The 5,833-nt window shown below is 30.9% G+C and overlaps 2 non-coding genes across 2 annotated transcripts; both read left to right on the top strand.

Annotated features, from left to right (window-relative positions):
• The first annotated feature begins 866 nt into the window (after positions 1–866).
• On the top strand, positions 867–952 carry TRNAY-GUA (transfer RNA tyrosine (anticodon GUA)). Its single transcript is given in 2 exon segments — positions 867–903; positions 917–952. It is a non-coding gene; the product is annotated as a tRNA-Tyr (tRNA).
• Positions 953–4,716: 3,764 nt separating this feature from the next.
• Positions 4,717–4,802, top strand: TRNAY-GUA (transfer RNA tyrosine (anticodon GUA)). Its single transcript is given in 2 exon segments — positions 4,717–4,753; positions 4,767–4,802. It is a non-coding gene; the product is annotated as a tRNA-Tyr (tRNA).
• The last annotated feature ends 1,031 nt before the right edge of the window (positions 4,803–5,833 follow it).

Genomic DNA, 5,833 nt, shown 5'->3' with positions numbered 1-5,833 from the left:
TGCGCAGTGTTAATCGTTGTGTTTATTTTGCGTACCAGAAGAACGTTTAAAACATGTAAAAAGCCAAAAGAATCCAAAAAATTTAATTATACCATAATACAGTATAAAAACAATAACAAGGTAAAAAGCATAATAAAACTCAATTCTAAGCTTGCACTTCAAATAACTGCTTCAAAGCACAACAAGAAAGATTGTTTACTTTATTCAGGAGAAAAAACACGTCTTTTTTAATTCCAATTTTTTGTCATTTACATTAGGTTAACATTTAAGCTTCTTCCGAGAACGATAAACTACTTTGTTGTTTATGGATGGTGCCATGCAGTGTTTTTTTTTATTTCTTTCACAAAAACGTATTGTAAAGTGTACATTACAAGATAATTATAAGAAGTAAAAGTGTAATTGAAGACTTATAAGATGATAAAGAGTACTATACATAAATCTAATAGATTGGGACAAAATTGGCTAGATGGAGTTGTGAATTGATGAAATGGTTTAATCTGTACAGTGAACATTCGAGTTTGAAAGCGTTATAGACTGGGAAAGGAGAAATATGATGCATAACCTAAAAACTGATTTTATAAGAAGGACTTAAATAAGCCAAAAGCAATAAATTTGAATATATTTGATTAATGAGTTAATATTAGTACCTGATTCATCGGATGAATATACAAAAAACTGGGTGAACTCCTAATCTAATAGAAAAGAATATGAAAACCCAAAAACAAATGGATTGGGTGCTCATTATATATCAGACAAATCCATAGGAAAAAGCTTTAAAATCATAAAAAATAATGACAGATGAAATAAGAGTTTAAACATACGGGGTTAATTAGAAATATCAAATGGTATTGTTTGTGTCTGACGGTCCGACGATAGCTCAGTTGGTAGAGCGGTGGACTGTAGTAGGCTTATAGTTATCCATAGGTCGGTGGTTCAAATCCGCCTCGTCGGATGTTGTTTTGCCCGGCATAGCGAAGCGTTTTTAAGGCGTTCGATTTGAAATCCGAGTGTCGCGGGTTTGAATCTCCGTGGCACTAAACATGCTCGCACTTTCAACCGAGGCGGCGTTATCACGTGACGCCCAATCCCAAGAGTAGCCCAAAAGCTGGCGGTGGTTGTTGATGACTGGGCACCTTTTTTCTAGTCTAACACTTCTAAATTATAGCCTTCGTATACAAGAAAAAGAGAGATCATCTCTTTCGATTTCTTAAATATAAGAATAGGTAACATGATATATCAATTTTAAGTGATTTCGAAAGAGCTATGATGCTCATACCAACATAAATTTGTTTATTTAACCTTCTGTAAATATTATTCTGTCCCTGAAGTTTGGTGTAGTTATTAATTATTAAACTTTGTTTGGATCGAAACACGTTTTTGTATCAACTCGTCTTTTGATATTTTCCACAGTATTTCCAAACAGATAATTATTTAACATTTTATTTATTTTATTGAAAATCATAATTACATTTGGTTATAATTTATGCATTTAGATTAATATATTTCTTAGTCAATCAGACTGTTTGAACCCTAACATTTTTTTGCTTTACTCTCATTGATAAAACTCGTTTAAGATTTTTATTGTGAAGAACGTAATTATTCTTATCAAATAAAATTGTCGTTTTATAAATTTAGTAGCTATTCAGTTTTCTGGTGCTAGGGTTATAACTGAACGATAGTTATGTATATTTTTTGGATATTCTAAATCAACTTTTAAAATATATCCTATTTTTAAATTATCACTCGTTTTCATTACACTAAGAATTAAGATTGTAGAGAAGACCATATAGCTGGATAATAAATTGTTCGACTTTTATCACATGAGTAATTAGTAGGAACTTAATATGCATAAGAATAAACAAAGGAGAGCAAGGATGATTAACATTATTTTATAACTGGTTTGGCTTTGCGATAGCTAAGACTCACAAGTTACGATTATTCTTTAACTGTTTTGCACAGTATGCGTGTACTGTTACGTATTTCAGTTTCGGATTTATTATGTTATGTACGTTGCGTAATACTACTTCACATAATCGGAAATTTTAATAGTAGTTTATCAAATCTATTAATATGTATTAAATTTGTGATATTTCTCAACGAGATTCATTCACACAATTTTCGTTTTTGACACATATTTTTTACTATAGAAATATGAAGATAATACAATTTACAATAACGTTTATTAGTAATAGTTTTAGTTCATATACAAGTTTTACAAACTTACAGACAACAATGAATGTTATATCCAGTCTAGAACTAAATATATTATAGTTGATTCAAGTCCACGATGAGCAAATTAATTCTGAGTTCATACTGTTGCATCACGCTTAAAATAGCTAGTTCGGTTGGCCTTGTACCGTTAAAACCTACTTCTTACCGAGAGAGATATTTAATTCCTCGTAGTAAACCTAATGTCGGAACAAATTCACTTAAGAACCTTCATCAAAGTTCGCGACAATACTTTCATTCACTGGTATTTCATACACACCTAGTACATTGTCGATTTCTACGCACACTAACGAACGTTCTAAACAATTCGAGAAAAGGAGGGACTTGAGCAATACACAGTCAACAATATATATCACATGTAAAAAATAAAACTATACACATACAGACTTAGGCACCAAGGGTAAATTTGTTCAAGTTTGTGTTTAAATGAATAACACCAACGTAAAATTACAGAAATATATTGATTTATCGTAATAAATTAATAGACCCTAAACGTCAAGATATGTTTGCTATTCGATAGGCAATGTTTTTTGTTTTATTTATAAGCACAGAAATAAATACATACGTTTTATAGAGGATAGAATTTCTTGTATTAATACTATTTCATTCTTTAGTGTGTATAGATATATCTTTTATACATAAAAGTCATTTTCGTTGATTATTTCTCTGAGGCTAATATCCTTCCAGTTAAGTATTCTGAAAACAAAAAAAGAAGAATTGCATTAATTCTATTGCGTGTTAATTTGCATTTGATTTTTCAACTAATGATTGTTTAAATTGTGTTTTAGAATCTGTTGACGTCATTTATTAAATCTGAAATTATTTTTAGTAGGTGTTTAGATCTAAGTACCAATTAAGTCAGAAGAACTGTGGGAATATAATTTGAATGGTTATTATACGAAAATTTACCATTTCACTGGCTGTGAATGATATCCATCAGCAGTATCATTTTGCGTGCACAATTATTATTAATCATATCTGTATGTAAGCGTTGTGCAAGAGCGATTTTATGATCCTTCAAGAGGAATGGACATTCGTTAGCATCTGTCTGACACTATGTGATTCAAGGTAGATAGCACATTTGTTTAGTTAAGCAATAGAACGGCCGTATTGGTGACATGGATCTACCCTTCTCGTCGAACTCATAAGGGCCACATGATATATTTATTTTTTCTTACGTGGAATATTTCTTTCAATAGGATAATGCTTCATAATGCTTACTCGCCATCCCTGAGATAAAAGCAATGAACAGTTTTTTTTTTATTATTGCGTTATTTTATAGCCCATTATAATAGTTTTAGTCTGTCCTACCCAGCTGGTTATTAGAAAACTTTGTGTTTAATACACATAACAGCCTTTTAGATCTCTGAAGAATGTATTACAAGAATCCAATAAGTTTTATTTTTTTTATGCTTTGATCTTTAGCATTCTGTGATAAACATAGGTTTCATTTTCGTTTCCCAGAATGAATTGTAATGTTTGTTAATATCTAGTTTGCTAATTTAAATAAAACTTGCCAATCTATCGTGTATTTCTAATTTTGTTATAGCCCTAAACTTGCATAAAATAGCCCCGATCATAAGAGATAAAAATCAAACAACATGCGCAGTCACTACTTGCATGCGCAGTGTTAATCGTTGTGTTTATTTTGCGTACCAGAAGAACGTTTAAAACATGTAAAAAGCCAAAAGAATCCAAAAAATTTAATTATACCATAATACAGTATAAAAACAATAACAAGGTAAAAAGCATAATAAAACTCAATTCTAAGCTTGCACTTCAAATAACTGCTTCAAAGCACAACAAGAAAGATTGTTTACTTTATTCAGGAGAAAAAAACACGTCTTTTTTAATTCCAATCTTTTGTCATTTACATTAGGTTAACATTTAAGCTTCTTCCGAGAACGATAAACTACTTTGTTGTTTATGGATGGTGCCATGCAGTGTTTTTTTCTATTTCTTTCACAAAAACGTATTGTAAAGTGTACATTACAAGATAATTATAAGAAGTAAAAGTGTAATTGAAGACTTATAAGATGGTAAAGAGTACTATACATAAATCTAATAGATTGGGACAAAATTGGCTAGATGGAGTTGTGAATTGATGAAATGGTTTAATCTATACAGTGAACATTCGAGTTTGTAAGTGTTTTAGACTGGGAAAGAAGAAATATGATGCATAACCTAAAATCTGATTTATAGGAAGGACTTAAATAAGCCAAAAGAAATAAATTTGAATATATTTAATTAATGAGTTAATATTATCACCTGATTCATCGGATGAATATACAAAAAACTGGGTGAACTCCTAATCTAATAGAAAAGAATATGAAAACCCAAAAACAAATGGATTGGGTGCTCATTATATATCAGACAAATCCATAGGAAAAAGCTTTAAAATCATAAAAAATAATGACAGATGAAATAAGAGTTTAAACATACGGGGTTAATTAGAAATATCAAATGGTATTGTTTGTGTCTGACGGTCCGACGATAGCTCAGTTGGTAGAGCGGTGGACTGTAGTAGGCTTATAGTTATCCATAGGTCGGTGGTTCAAATCCGCCTCGTCGGATGTTGTTTTGCCCGGCATAGCGAAGCGTTTTTAAGGCGTTCGATTTGAAATCCGAGTGTCGCGGGTTTGAATCCCGTGGCACTAAACATGCTCGCACTTTCAACCGAGGCGGCGTTATCACGTGACGCCCAATCCCACTATTCGTTGGTAAAAGAGTAGCCCAAAAGCTGGCGGTGGTTGTTGATGACTAGGCACCTTTTCTCTAGTCTAACACTTCTAAATTATAGCCTTCGTATACAATAAAAAGAGAGATCATCTCTTTCGATTTCTTAAATATAAGAATAGGTAACATGATATATCAATTTTAAGTGATTTCGAAAGAGCTATGATGCTCATACCAACATAAATTTGTTTATTTAACCTTCTGTAAATATTATTCTGTCCCTGAAGTTTGGTGTAGTTATTAATTATTAAACTTTGTTTGGATCGGAACACGTTTTTGTATCAACTCGTGTTTTGATATTTTCCACAGTATTTCCAAACAGATAATTATTTAACATTTTATTTATTTTTTGAAAATCATAATTACATTTGGTTATAATTTATGCATTTAGATTAATATATTTCTTAGTCAATCAGACTGTTTGAACCCTAACATTTTTTTTGCTTTACTCTCATTGATAAAACTCGTTTAAGATTTTTATAGTGAAGAACGTAATTATTCTTATCAAATAAAATTGTCGTTTTATAAATTTAGTAGCTATTCAGTTTTCTGGTGCTAGGGTTATAACTGAACGATAGTTATGTAGATTTTGGATATTCTAAATCTACTTTTAAAATATATCCTATTTTTAAATTATCACTCGTTTTCATTACACTAAGAATTAAGATGGTAGGGAAGACCATATAGCTGGATAATAAATTGTTCGAATTTTATCACATGAGTAATTAGTAGGAACTTAATATGCATAGGAATAAACAAAAGAGAGCAAGGATGTTTAAAATTATTTTATAACTGGTTTGGCTTTGCGATAGCTAAGACTCACAAGTTACGATTATTCTTTAACTGTTTTGCACAGTATGCGTGTACT

The sequence above is a fragment of the Tachypleus tridentatus genome, chromosome 13 (genome assembly GCF_004210375.1).
Source record: "Tachypleus tridentatus isolate NWPU-2018 chromosome 13, ASM421037v1, whole genome shotgun sequence".
Lineage (NCBI taxonomy): Eukaryota > Metazoa > Arthropoda > Merostomata > Xiphosura > Limulidae > Tachypleus > Tachypleus tridentatus.
The sequence above is the reverse complement of the archived record's forward strand: the minus strand, read 5'-3'. Positions and strand labels throughout refer to the sequence as shown.